We start from the raw sequence: 16,105 nt of genomic DNA, 5'->3' as shown, positions 1-16,105 counted from the left end.
CACAGATGTGTTTCTGGACATTATCCACCACTGGGGTAGTCCTCAAGTGGATCTTTTTGCCTCCCCCCTAAACAGAGAACTTTGTCTGTTTTGTGCCAGAGTCCCAGTCTTCTGGTATGGAAGGTGAACGCCCTCTCATTTTCTTGGAAGGGGATGTTTCTCAATGTATTCTCTCGCATTCCTCTCATTCTGAAAGTCCTGTTCAAAATTCAACAGAATGGTCCTAAAATCTTGATGGTGACTCCCATTTGGTTCAATCTTCTTCTGCATCTAGCTGGGGAAATCATCGCAAGTTACCTCAGGGGGTGGATCTAATCACACAAGACAAATAATCTCTTATCCATCCCCACCTGCCCACTCTTCAAATGATATTGTGGGTGATAGGATTTTGATTGTCATAGACACCTTTTTTCCTGAGGACATGCTGCAAATCATGCAGGAGGCCAGGAAACCTACGACTAGGAAATCCTACTTATCCAAATGGAAGAGGTTTTCTTTCTGGTGTCTCTCTTGTAACCTGGACCTAAGTTACTGTAGATGCTCCTTTGGTTCTCTCTTATTTGTGTGAGTTGCTCAATGTTGGTTTGGCCTATTCAGCTGTCTCTGCTTGTCTGCATTTTTCTCCTCCTTTAGCTGCTAGATTTCAGATGAAACAATTTCTTAAAGGTGTCCTTAATATTAGACTTCACAAAAGCCTGCTCCTCCTTCCTGGGATCTTAATTTTGCTTTGGAGAAGTTGACTCAGGCTCCTTTTGAGCCTGCTGCTTAAGCGTTCTTGCAACATTTTTCCTGGAAGACTGTTCTTTTGTTGGTACTTACTTCTGCCAGATGGGTGTTTGAGTTGCAAGTCCTTATGGCTTGTCCTCCTTTTTTGATTTTTCATGAGAAAAGAGTGTTTTTGTGCACTAACCCTTCTTTTAAGCTAAAGGTGGTTAATGAGCTATTACTTAATCAGTTTATTAATCTGCATACTTTTTTCTCCTTTCCACAAACTGACAGTGACAGGATGCTGCATACTTCAGACCTGCATAGGCAACTTAGAGTTTATTTGGATATGACCAAGGCTATTAGAAAATCTGATCAGTTATTTGTTTCTTTTCATCCTTGATCTTTGGGGCTTGCTGTATCCAAGCAAACTATTTCTTCTTTGATTTCTAAGGCTATTTCCTTTGTTAGACTTTTCATGGCAAGTGCCTTCCTTTTTCTATTAATGTTCATTCTACTACAGATGTGGCTTCTTCTGGTGCTTTTGTCAAAGAATTCAATACTAATTCTATTCTTGAAGCAGCTACCTGGACTTTTGTGCATACCTTTACCAAGCACAAGTTGGATGATATCTCTAGAGCTAGGGCTGTTTTTTCTAGTTCAGTTCTTCATGTTTTTTAGGGGACTCTTCTATTCCTTCCGCCTCCCAAGTTTCCTCTTGAGCTTTGGCACTCTCCTATACAGTTAAGAATACTGCAGTAATGAATGTAAGGACATAGTACAGTTGTGTAAAATCTTTATGCCCTACATTATACAGGGAGTGTATGGTGACATTCAGCATGCCTTTTAAATTCAGAAGTCTTTGGAAGACTGGCCAGATGTTGGACTTCTGCAGTAGCGGATCCCATATAGTTAAGAATATTGCAGCAGTGAAGGGAAGGACATCTATCATTATGGTAAGATTCTACATAACTCTACTTTACAGAGGATAGATTTCCAATTACCAGATCTAATGTTATTGTCAGTGAATACCTCTCATATACTAATAAATACAGCAGAATTCAAAGTACAGATGATCAGTGCCACTTGGTTATCATTACGAGTCCTGTACTTTTTAGCATAGCTTCTAGTTTCAAAAGTTCTGGCAAATTATACAAAAAAATGGCTCCCCACCATACCTCTCAACCTCTCTGAGCAAGAAATATGGAGAAAGCCACAAAACATGGGGGGACAAAGGCCCAAAAACAGGGACACATTTTAGATATTGCTCTTACAAACTTAGAAAATTGATAGAATAACAGGTTTTGCATTAGAATAAATGTTCAGAATGATATGAAGTCTGAAAAGAAAATATCTTCCATTTTTTCTGACTTCAATCCTCAATGATTTGTCAGATATTTGCCAGAAAACTACAATTTTATGAGAAACAGACCAAAAACATGAGTCAAAAATCTGGATATTCTTTCGAAAATCTTGACAGGTGAGAGCTATTCTGCCCAGAAAGATACATATACCTGGGTACATCACGAAAAAGTATGAAAGTACTGTAGAAGATCCTATATCCTCTAGACAGATCATATAAAAATAGCACATTCTTGTTTTCATCTTGTTTGATGTTGTGCAACTCACCTGTCAGTGGTCATAAAATTAATGTCTCATCAATGACATGTTTCCGAAGCAGACTATTTATAGGTCTTGCAGCCATAAGAAATGTAGAATACACAGGCTTTAAAAATACTGCATTGTGTTCCCCCTTAGGTTTTTTGGCATCAGAAAATGAAGTCCAATATCCCAATTACAGGCAGTTCAAAGTATAGCTCATAATAGTTTTAAAGCTCCCCTTCAATGAAATGAAAGAATATACGAGTCAAAATTCTATGCATACTATGAGAAAGAAAGAAATATGTGACCTTAAAGGCAGGTTCCTGACAGTGTCCCTAACTATGGCACATTCCCATGTTCTAAGTGTAACTAGTGCAGGCTTTTGAATAATACTGGGACCTTCACACACACTGATACAGATAAACACCTTAAAATTATGGAAATGGCTACTTGTGATACATGCCATCTAGTTTATTTAGCTGTGTGCCAAGTGTGCTCCAGCTTTTACATAGGTAAGCCAGATAGGAGATTGCATGATTGAATTAGAGAGTATATCTATCACATTAATAGATCAATATGTAACAATGCCCTAGCCAAACATATATCCAGTTATGGTGAACAACATGTATTCAGATTTATGGCAGTTGAAGTTATAACCCAAAATAAACGTGGAGGTGACAGAAAGAATAAGGTGGAAACGTGAATCAAAATGGATAATTAGAATGAGGGCAAACAAGGGGAAGGGTTTAAATGATAAAATTTTTATTAAACCTGTACTGAAAAATAGACCCTTAAGAAAATGAAAGGATTATTGTTTATGTAAATGTATGCATTCAAGCATTTTATAATTACCTATAATGATAGTATAGCTGTTATTCCCTTTTTTATTAATATTATTATTATTTTTATTGTTATGCCTCTATGGTTATTATTGTTGATTAGTCATTTATACATATTAGTTTTAGATAATTGTGATGTGTAGATAGCTATGGAATATGACTTTAAAGTTTGTCAAACATTTTAACATTTTTACTAAGTATGCTTAATTGGATAATTAACCTTTGGTTGCTATTGGCTTATGTCTTTTTAAATATTGCAATTGAAGGATGAGGGTATTGTCTAATGAAGTGGTTAATAAAACTACAAAAGTGCTTACAATAAACATTTGTATCATCACTACTGGACTTATTTTGTTTATATGTTTGTGAATAGCCTTGGGTTGTTTCACCAGTTGCTTATTTGCTTTATTGTATTCCTGCTTGTAGTGTTTTTTGGTACATTTTTTTGGTGAAAGACTTGTTCTCCCAACTGAAAACAATGCTTTGACATATAATACATTTTGGCAGTGAGGGGTCACCATGGCAGAAGAAAGCAGCCATATTTCGGAACTCGACTACATTCCCAATGGCAAGAGGAGGATAAATGGCAGTGCTGCAGAAAGACTGATTTCCTAAGTAAAAGTGACAAGCCATTACTAAGCTACAAAGCTCAAGTTACATTGGAATCTGAAGTAAGTGAAGAGCTTTATATGTCTGCTATGCGTAAGGAACTTTTTCTGCTGTAGGATCAGTTTTTTAAACTTAAGCACCTTCAAAACCAGCGCTATCATTTCAAAGCTTGTATTGAGCTTTGGGTTATACCAAGGGGCCTTAGGGTATTAAAAATGCCCACCTACGGTGAGACATATGAAGATCTATTGACTAGGTGGCAAAAATTAAATTTAGACTTGAGCTTTAATTATTTCAATCTCATAAATGATTTTTTTCAGACCTGAAGAGGATAGACTGGTACAAGTTATCACCACTATGCAGTGTGAACGTTATGATAAATACCCCTCGGTACTATTAGATGTTCAACTGAGCCATATTCTTGATTCCGCTGCTATATTTGAATGGAAATTACTCCAGCAAAAAAGTACAGTTTTGTACCTACCATAAATGTAGATGTTCGTGTGTTCACACTGCTGCAGTCATCACACTTGGGTTATCCTGCCGTCAGGCGGTCCCGCAGTCAGCCAGAGTTCCAAAGTCTTGGTTCGGCGTCGTTTGCTGTCGCTTCTTCCTTGATGTCAGTGCGCCAGGGGTATATAAGATGCATCCGACGCCATTTTCTTCAGTTTTTCTTGCCCCAGATGTCAGGTGCCCCCAAGTAGGCAGGCAATACATATTGCTAATAACAAGTATACATATAAAATAAAAACAATACCTTCAGTTACAAGCAAATACACCACAGAGGTTGTACAGGATAGAAAGGTATAGATAAGGCCAGCTAGTTCAGAGGGGATGGAGGGAGGGTAACCAGGACTGCAGCAGTGTGAACACTTAAACATCTACATTTATGGTAGGTACAAAACTGTACTATGTTCATCGTTTTACACTGCTGCAGTCATCACACTTGGGTAGAATCCCAAAGCTAAGGTTAGGTGGCTGGTCTATAAAGAGTTAGGATTGGCTATGAGGCCCTGCAGAACTGCAGTGGCAAATCCTGCTCTTGATTTAGAGTAAAGAGGCAGGTGGTAATGCTTGGTAAAGGTGTGCACTGAACTCCAAGTTGCAGCCTCCAGAATTTCCTTGGTAGGTACTCCTCTGAGAAAGGCCGTTGAAGTGGCTGTAACCCTGGTGGAATGTGGCCTAATGCTTTTTGGGACTGATTTTCCATGCTGTGTGTAGCAGTAATGAATACAGTGTCCTATCCATTTGGATATAGTCTGCTTTGAGATAGCCTTACCCTGTGATCCTGCAGCATATGCTACAAACAGTTGCTCAGTTTTCCTGATAGATTTTGTTTTGTCCAAGTAGAAGCGTAGCTGCCTGTGTATGTCCAAAGAATGCAGAAGTTTCTCCCCTTTATTCTGGGGGTTTGGATAAAAAGTTGGCAAATGGATGGTTTGGTTAAGAGCCACACTAGATACCACCTTTGGCATAAAGGTAGGGTTTGTCCTTAGAGAAACCCTGTCCTGATGAAAAATTATAAAAGGTTCAACTGCCATTAATGCCTGTAGCTCTGAGACTCTTCGTGCTGAAGTTACTGCCAGGAGCAGAGCTGTTTTCCATGATAAAAATTTTAGATCGGCTGTATTGGCTGGCTCAAAAGGTGGCAGGGTCAGTTTTTCCAAAATGAAATTGAGGTCCCAAGTTGGTGTTGGTGCTCTCTGGGGCAGTCTTATGTTTTTAGCCCCTCTGAGGTACTGCTTTGGTAAGGGATGAGAGAATAAAGGAGGATCCGTGTTGTAATGTGCTGAAATGGCAGAGGCATGGATCTTAATTGATGAGAAGAATAGGCCTCTGTCCAGCATCTCAGTTAAGTATTGTAAAATCTGAGGAATGTTTGGAACAAGAGGGTCAAGGCTTTGAGCCTGGTTCCAGGCACAGAATCTCTTCCATTTTTCTGAGTAGGCTTTCCTGGTGCTAGGCCTCCTGGCCTCCAAAATGACATCCATAACTGCTCTGGGAAGAGGTGCTGCCTGTATGACTAATGAATCTGCCATGCAGCCAGGTTTAGGGTTGTGAGCTGACTGTGCAGGATCTGATTGTTTTGTTGTTTGTGATAAGTCCTTGTGCAGAATTTTTGTAGTTGGCAATTCAGTGGGGAGGCAAAAAGATCTATGTCTGGGCTTCCCCATTTTTGCGTTACCATGCTGAAGATTTGTGGATTCAATTTCCATTTGTGAGGGTCCATGATATTTCTGCTTAGATATCTGCCAGAGTATTTTTTCTTTCCTGGCAGGAATTGTGCTTGCACGTGAACTTGGTACGTTAGAGCTGTGTTCCACAAGGTCATGGCTTGCCTGCATAGGGGGTAAGAATGAGTGCCCCCTTGCTTGTTTATGTACCACATTACTGTGGTGTTGTCTGTCTTTAATAATAATTGTCCTGGATGCAGAAGGTCCTTGAAAGCTGTTAGGGCATTTTGAACAGCCAACATCTCTTTTTGATTGATGTGTAGATGCATCTGGTCTGTGGTCCACTTGCCCTGAATGCATTTTCCTGCCATGTGTGCTCCCCAGGCGTAATCCAAAGCATCTGTTGTTAGAGTCTGCCTGGCTGTGGGTAGGGTGAAAGGCTGACCCTTGTTTAGGTGACATGCCTGTGCCCACCATCGAAACTCCTGTTGTAGGCAGCGAATCATTGGTATTACTGCTTCTAAACTGTGAGAGTGTTGAGTCCAAACACTTTTTAGGTACCACTGTATTTTCCTCATATGCAGTCTGGCATATGGTATTAGTAGTATGCAGGATGCCATGAATCCCAGGGCCTGCAGAATTTTTCTTGCAGGGAGATGGGACTTTTTCTGCCAGTAATGGAAAATATTGAGTTAGTTGAACTTGTTTGTCTGGCGTGTGGTAAGTCATCTGGGCCGTTGTATTTAAGCTGGCACCCAGGAATGTAATCTGTTGTGAGGGCACTAGTTTTGACTTCTTTTCATTTACTGTGTACCCTAGAGAAGTTAGCAACCTTTTTACAAATGCCATTACTGTAGAAGGATGTCCTTTGTCTCTGCTTGAATGAGGCAGTCATCCAGGTATGGATATATTTGAATTCCTTTTTGTCTGCAAAAAGTAATTACTGGTGCCAGGCAATTTGTGAAGACCCTGGGTGCAGTAGATAAGCCAAAGGACAGTGCAGAGAATTGGTAGTGCATTGAACCAGCTTGGAATCTGAGGTATCTTCTGCAATTTTGTCTGATAGGGACATGCAGGTATGCCTCTTAGAGGTCCAGAGTAACAAACCAAGCGTTCTTGCCCAGCATGGGTAGAAGCTGCTGTAAAGTCAACATTTTGAATTTCGGAATATCCAGGTAAGTATTTAGAATTGAAAGGTCTAGTATGGGCCTCCAGGCCTTGTCCTTTCTGGGGACCAGGAAGAGTCTTGAGTAAAATCCTTGTCCTTGTTCTTGCTGTGGTACTTTTTGAATAGCTCTCATGTCCATGAGGGGTGAAATTTGTTTTTGTGTCTCTGCCCATTGATTTTGTGGCAGGTCTGGCATTCTTTTTAGCCTTGGTAAAGTATGAAAGTGGAACCTGTAACCTTGAGACACAATATTCAGAACCCGTTTGTCTTGGGTGATTGTTTGCCAGTTTTGTGAAAAAAAGTGCTAGTTTTATCCCCCAAGGGAGCTTCAAAAAGGGAAGTGCTTGGCGTACGAAGGAGAAAGTCATCGTGACTGTTTCCTGTAAGGTTGAGACTTGTCCTCACCTCCTTTTGGGGTTGAGGTGCCCCACTGTCGTTGTCTGTTTGAGCCTTGGGGTTGAGATCTGCCTCTTGGGCGTCTGTATCTGTCTCTCTGTGGCCTGTCTGACACTTGAAAGGACCAATTTTTTTGTAGGCCAATTTCTGCTAAATCGAGGTGGCTGTACCTGTAAGAAATCCTTGACTGTTTGCATAGATTTAGCTTTATCCTCCATTTTCTTTAACACCTCTTCTGCCTTAACACCAAACAAGGTATCATGCTGTAAAGGAACATACAATAATTTTGCCTTAACATGATCAGGTAAACTCTGTTCTTTTAACCAAGCATGCTTTCGAATCACTGAACCTGTAACTGCGGCTCTACAAGAGGCCTCTAGAGAATCAAAACCACATTGCAGAGTATGTTTTCCCACCTGTTCAACTGCATGCAATAAATCCTGCATTTCTTTACAACCAGGAGCTTCTGAGTTTGCAAGCATTTTCTGTTTTAACTGAGCCATTAAATATTGTTGGTATTTAAGCATGTGAAACTGGCAATTTAAAGCTCTTACTGCTAAAGTTGCAGAAGTGTATACTTTCTTCCCCCATCTATCCAAAGCTCTGGAATCTCTGTCAGAGGGTACTGGATTTTTTGCAATGGAAGCCTTAACCCCTTTTGGACCCTGGGAAATAGTTTTTGGATCAGCAGAAGGGTTTTTATAAAGAAACTTGTGAGAGTCAGGGACTCTGTAGTACCTATCTGGCTTGGCTTGTGCAGGGGGCAAGGAATCGGGAGATAAGCTGGATACAGAGAACACATCATCCACAATATCTAGCACAGACGGAATAGCCAGGGGCCTGTGCTGAGGCAGTAAAAGGAAATCTCTGAGCCTTTTCTTAGATTCTGAAGAATCCTGACTTTCCCAATGGAAATGCTCCCTCATGGTATGTAAAGTTTACCCAAAAGAATAATCCTCAGAAGGAGAGGCTGAAGGGATAGATTCTTCAGCATCAGAGTCCTCATATGGGGGGTAGAGAGTACCCCTGGTCTGAAGAGGAATCAAAGGAAATGGAAACCTGATCAGAGGAATCATAGTCTGTATCCTGCCTAGGCCTTTTCTCAGGAGGGGGATGAGAACCCCTGATTAGAGTAATGAGGTCTTCGGCCATTTTAAGCATCTGTTTCTTAGGCATGGAGGTTTGTCCAGGAGAATGCTGTACTTGTTTCTTTGTCTTTAGTGGTACTTTTGTCTTGGCTGTTGTTTTAATGGTAAGTTGTGAAGTTCTGAAAACACCCTCAGATGCCGATGCCTGCTCAGCAGCTCCGGACCCATCTGAGGGATTAGTTTCCGTAGGCCCAATACCTTGAGTTTCCAGAGGCCTAGTTGTCTCCACGTGGGAGTCGGAGGTGGCCTGTGGCTCTGAGGTAGCGGGTGTCAGGGGCTGCAAAAGCACCTCACTGAGAACCGGCGACTGGCCTAGAAGAGGTTTCGTCATCGGTTTTGGACCTCGGATGTCTGTCTTTATCCTTGTCCTTGCATTTTTTCGGTATTGCGGTTGTCGGTTGATCCGACGGCATAGTATAATTGAACCTTCGGCCAAAGTAGTGCAAAGCAAAATCAAAACGCCTTTTTATAGTACGTTTGTTAAATCTAGCGCAAAACCGACAACTAGTGACGTCGTCATCAGGGCCTAGGCATGGAATACAGTAAGAGTGGAAGTTCTTATGAGGTATTTGCTTTCCACAAGAAATACAATTATTAACTTTATCTGACATCGGTCTGAGGCAAGAAAAAAGTTTCCCCAATGGGGTACTTAGCTTTATTGAAGGCTTCGGATCTGAAATTCGACTTCGAAAATCTCAGGAGTCGGCTGACCGGCACTTGCGAACTGCTTCTGCTTCGAGCACCGCACGGCAAGAAAGACTGAAGAAAATGGCATCGGATGCATCTTATATACCCCTGGCGCACTGACGTCAGGGAAGAAGCGACAGCAACCGACGCCGGACCAAGACTTTGGAACTCTGGCCAACTGCGGGACCACCTGATGGCAGGATAACCCAAGTGTGATGACTGCAGCAGTGTAACACGATGAACATCAGAAGAAACTTGATAGCGATATTGGTGTCTTTTCTGCAGGGAGTGTTTTTACTTGGCCCAAACCAGCGCGCAAGCAGGAACTACAGTCTGTGACAATGGAAGGACTGAGATGCAGTCCTGTAGAATCTAATGCAACTACGGAACCTTTATCAGAGACTGTGGAAGCAGGACCACAGCATAAGAATTACGAGGCTTTAACTATGAGACCTATCCTAGGTGATTTAGGTGCCAGGAGTAAAACCAACACAACCACTTATGCCAGCAAAATTGGAACCAACATGAGTTTCATTAATAATTCAATGCCTACACAACAGAAAGACTCTAATGCCCTGAAAAAGAATGGTCATTCTTCTGTGCTTCCTATCAACAAGTCTGCAGGCAGGCGTTCCAGCAACAGAGGAAGAATGAAAAGAAAGTTAACACTGGACAGATTGGACAACAAATTGCTGAAAAGGATGTGGCAGAAACCTGTGACACCTTAGTTTGGAATATATCTTCAAGAAGTTTAACGACTAGTGAAACATCGTTGTTGAATAGAGGTATGAGCTTTATACTGACACAAAAGAATGATATTACTGACTGTCTAATTGATTTAAAAACTTTTACTCGTAATATAATGCTGAAAGTTCAGTTTAAAACTGATAATAATAGCAACACTGCTTTAAGCAGTTTTAGGAAACCTAGCATGTATACTTCTGTTAATAATGCTACTGTAGAAGTCTTTGAAAGAATGTGTGAGGATGGAATTTTTAATCAGTTTGCTAAGAAATGTATGGGCAGAATACATCATAATTTGACTTGTGAAGAATACACAGCACTAAGAAATTTATGTGCTGATGATACTATTGCCATTAGACCAGCAGACAAAGGGTGTTCAGTGGTAGTAATGGACAGAGAATTCTATGACAACTCTATACTTGAAATGCTGAATGACACTGGAACATACATTAGAATTACTAAAGAAGAGATAGATAAAATGTCAAGAAGGCTCAGTAATAGCTTGCTTGATTGTTAGGACGTAATATTATGATGGATTTAAATACTTAACATCTGATGAACCAGTAATTCCAGCTATGCAGGGTCTACCAAAGGTGCATAAAGACCTACATAAGCCACCTTTTAGACCAAATGTGTCAGGTAGGAGATGGTGCACTGAAAACATTTACATTTATGTGGAAAAGTATTTAAGATCTGTATTGGATAAGAATGTCTTTGTACTGAAGGATACCAAACAATTTTTGAATAATGTATATGGCTTTATATCAAGCAAGCATTTATGTGAAGCATATATCTTTGTAACCTAAATGTACAACCCCTTTTTACATGTATACTCAATAATACTGGCATTATTATGTTGAAGAAATATTTATGTAAGCACAGTCAGTTTGATGGGGCTCTTATAGTACTGTTATTTTTGTTCATGTAAATAATTTTAGAGAACAATGTGTTCATGTTTAAGGATTTGTTTCATTTACAAAAAGATGGCGTAGCTATGGGGACTTCCAGTGCCCATAGCTATACCAACATTATTATGGCCCTCTGGGAAAATAAATATATTTTGAAGGAATCCAAACAAGTGGTCTTCTACCGAAGATTTGTAGACGACCTTTTTTTCATATGGAAGGGTGATGTAGAAACACTCACATGGTTCCATTAACACTTAAATTCTACTACATCCATTCTGAAGTTCATCATGAATTTTTCTAGGACATCATTAGATTTTCTAGATGTCACAGTATTGAAAACAGCCGAGGGTAACATATCCACTAGGATATTTAGGAAACAATGTTATATAAATAATTACCTTCATAGGGGAAGTATGCACCCTCCATACATTTATAGAAATATTGTTAAAGGCCAAGGACTATGGGCCTCCAGGTTGAATGCCACACAAGCAAACTATGAGAAAGAAATATGTGACTTTAGAGGCAAGGTTAAAGCAAGGGGTTATGACGCCCATGAGGTGGATAATGTCCTTAAGGGAGTCACACAGATACAGATGGCAATACTATAGTTGGTAATACACCCAGTTTTGTATATAAAATAAAAATAATTTAAAAAGAATATTGTGTTATCCCAGGAATAATGGAAATAATCCTGACAGTGTCCCTAACTATGGCACATTCCCATGTTCTAAGTGTAATTGGTGTAGGTTTTTGGATAATACTGGGACCTTCACACACACTGATACAGATAAACACCTTAAAATTATGGCTATGGCTATGCCATCTAGTTTATTTAGCTGTGTGCCAAGTGTGCTCCAGCTTTTACACAAGTAAGCCAGATAGGAGATTGCATGATTGAATTAGACAGCATATCTATCACATTAATAGATCAATATGTACCAATGCCCTAGCCAAACATATATCCAGTTATGATGAATAACATGTATTCAGATTTCTGGCAGTTGAAGTTATAACCCAAAATGAACATGGAGGTGACATAAAGAATAAGGTGGAAAGTGAATCAAAATGGATAATTAGAATGAGGGCAAACAAGGGGAAAGGTTTAAATGATAAAATTTGTATTAAACCTGTATTGAAAAATAGACCCTTAAGAAAATGAAAGAATTATTGTTTATGTAAATGTATGCACTCGAGCATTTTATAATTACCTATAATGATGGTATAGCTGTTATCCCCTTTTTTATTAATATTATTATTATTTTTATTGTTATGCCTCTATGGTTATTATTGTTGATTAGTCATTTATACATATTAGTTTTAGATAATTGTGATGTGTAGATAGCTATGGAATATGACTTTAAAGTTTGTCAAACATTTTAATATTTTACTAAGTATGCTTAATCGGATAATTAACCTTTGGTTGCTATTGGCTTATGACTTTTTAAATATTGCAATTGAAGGATGAGGATATTGTCTAATGAAGTGGTTAATGAAACTGCAAAAGTGCTTACAATAAACAATTGCATCATCACTACTGGACTTATTTTGTTTATATGTTTGTGACCTGCCTTGGGTTGTTTCACCAGTTGCTTATTTGCTTTATTGTATTCCTGCTTGTAGTGTTTTTTGCTACATTATTTGGTGAAAGACATGTTCTCCCCACTGAAAACAATGCTTTGACATATAATAATTGTTTTAGTAACAGCGTCTATTAAATTACTATGATTTACCGCTATTGAGTTTTTTACAGTAGATTTAATTATAATTCCAAGATAATTAATTTGTGAATTGTCACAAATAAAATTATTATAGTTTCTTAAGTAATTATTAACTTTTTATTAATAAGTAAAGTTTCTGTTTTATCAAGATTAAAATTAAACCTGACACTTTTTCAAAGTAATTAGTAGTTAAATTTTCTATTGCGGCATCAGCATCACCACTTGTTATTAAAACGTCATCTGCAAATAACTGAATTTTGCAGGAATAAATTTAATCTATCAAGACTCATTGAATTTTGCTATTAGATCTAATAAAGTTTGCAAAAGGTTCAATTGCTAAAGCAATAATAGAGGTGAAAAGAGACAACCCTGTTTTGTAACTTTTAATATTTTGAAAGAGCTAGAAAGAAAAGAGTTAATTTTAATACAAGAGAATGAGTTACTATATAGATTATTTATAAGATTTATAAAATCTAGGGAAAATTCATATTAAGTGCTTTGAACAAATAATTTCAACTAATAGAATCAAAAAACGTATTTATATCTAGACTTATTATAGCTAGTTATTTTTTGTTTTTATTAACCATATCTATTGAAGTACTACGCCTAATTATGCTATCCGGAACCTATCTAAGTAATATAAAACCAGTCTGATCACCTCACCATTCATTAGTCCTGGCATAATAAGGTTCAATCTTTTTGCAAGAATAGACACAAATATGTTATAATCAACATTTAATAATGAAATAGGATGATAAGAAGAACATAAGTTAGAATCTTTATTTGGTTTCAAGATAGGAGATATCAGGGAATATTTCCAGGAAGGGAGATGGTTGACATATGTTTAACTTGTTCAAAAAACTTTTAATAGGATATTTAAAATATTCTCTGGAAATTATTTGAATAATTCTGGGATTATACTATCAAAACCAGGGGCTTTATTTGGTTAAAGATTATTAATTTGATCTTTTAACTCATTAAAAAAGAATGACTTATCAATTTTGGATATGTGTTCTTTGGTTAATTAAAACCTTATGTTGTCTTTCATAATTGTTGACTTCTGAGTCTGTCTCTGTTATTAATTTCTTCAAAATATTTCCTAAAGTATTCTAGTATGCATTTTAAATATGTCACTTTTTATCACCTTGTTTGGAAATTATTTCTTTAATATGATCACTATTTATCTTTCTTAGATCTAACAGCCAAGCTGTGTAACTTTTTGGGTTTATTGAGTACGTTTGTTATTTAATTTTTCCAGATTTATTGACATTATATGGTGAAGTACATCAAGATATTTCTGATTTAATATTTTCAACTCAGCATTTGCCAATTTGTCATAAGGTTTTAAACTGGATTCCAATGTATCTATATTAGACTGCAAAGACATCAACTCCTTATTCCACTCTTTTTTTAACATATGTACCAATTTTTAATTATTCCATGCAGATAAGCTTTTAAAGAATCCCAGAGAATTACTATATACAGTTAAAATCTGCTGCAATAATCAATGTACCTTTTGTATATAATTTTATAATATCCAAATATTTCTTAGCAATTTTGTCTCCAGTTCCAGGTATCCAGTAAGAATTCACAAAAGTATAAGGCTTTCTATTGCTGCTAAACTCAACATGCCCTTTTTTATCTGAATAGGTATTTAATATTTTAGGCACAGGTAATTTCTCCAAAGAATAAGAATGACTCACCTTTTTGATTTAAAATGAGAGCTCACAAGAGTTAAATAATCTTTTAACATCAATCTATCTACATCTTTAATAACAAATGCATTTCTTGTAAGAAAGTTATGTGAGCTTTATGCAGTTTTAAATATTTGTTTAAGCTGCTCCCCTTCAATGGATTATTAAGTCCATTGATGTTTAATGAGAGACAATTATATGATGACATTCATAACATTTAAATGCACTGATTGATGGTGATTTAGCTTAAATATAATAACCAAGTACTAATAATTGTTGTTTTGAACAGATAAAAAAATAATCAAACTTGTATACCTTCAAACCGCCCATCATGGAACGAAAATTCACTGATTTGATGATATAATTATACAAAAGACACACCAACCAACCTATCCAAATGTCACAAAGCTAAACAGTTGCTACTGCTTCTTAATTTAAAACAATATTTTTAATTGTAACTATTTAGAGCACACTAAAGTCATGTTAAAAGGAAAACATTATAGATTATCAATTTGAGAAATACTGCTATTTAAGATCAAATAAATATAAAGTTGCAAATGTTAATAATAAAGACTGATATTATGTATTCCTGAATATATCAAAATATCCCAGAAATAATGCATTTCAAATTTCTCTGTTTGATAAAGACATTTTATATAGTTATTTCTTCTAATTAATCATACTATAAAAATACTACAAGTAGCCTAGTATTTATGCACGTATATGGAGAAAATAAATAAAACTGATGACACCTATAACACATTAACCTATAGGCACCATAACACTAATACATATCAAGATCACATATCATAAAACTTTTAAAACTCATTTAATAACATGGGTGAAAAGGTAAAAGCAATAGAATATGGAAGTATAATTAAAAGGTGCTAAAATTTAAAATTGCATATCTGTGTGTATTGTATGTGCTTCTGTATGCATAATATAGTTACATGGATGTGCATATATATATATATATATATATATATATATATATATATATATATATATATATATATATATATATATATATATATATATATAACTGTGTATGCATTTGTCGATTATGATTAGATGCTTAATATGTATATTAACAGTTAAGAGAGTGAATATGTTCTATGTATCTATACATGACAGTAAATATAGAAAATGAGTGAGTATTTTTAAGTGAATGTTTGTATTATGAATGTATGTATGTTACTATCAACACCTTAGTACTTGTAAAATACATTTAACATCTAACTTCTGTATAGGAAGCATTATTTTATGATTATACTTTAAGTATCATGTACTTACAAATATGCTTATAGTACTTTTTATTGCCTTACTCTGAAATGTGCGGCTCAAGTTTTTTATTTATCATACCAATGGGAGATGAAAAATGCTTTAAATGATTTAAAAGTCGGTTTAGTATAAAATAAAATTACATATTTCACTAACAAATGCAGAACATTTTGAAGAGTTAAATCTGCTCATTAATATTATTTTATATTTCTCATGTGTATATATATTTTTTTACTATTATGTAACCTACGTTATATCACATTGTATCTTCATTTCTACTGTTCATTATCTTTGTACTTATTTTATGGAGATTTTTTTCCCCGGGCTCCGCTGAAAAAGGGCTTTGGCTCAGTCGGCCTAACCCAGTCAACAAATGTCAGACAAATAAATAATTAGTGAAGTAACTCTGAGTAATTAAGACAACAGATGTTG

This window comes from Protopterus annectens, chromosome 7.part0 (assembly GCF_019279795.1).
Source record: "Protopterus annectens isolate FY-2018-M chromosome 7.part0, PAN1.0, whole genome shotgun sequence".
NCBI classification, from domain to species: Eukaryota; Metazoa; Chordata; order Ceratodontiformes; family Protopteridae; genus Protopterus; species Protopterus annectens.
The sequence above is the reverse complement of the archived record's forward strand: the minus strand, read 5'-3'. Positions refer to the sequence as shown.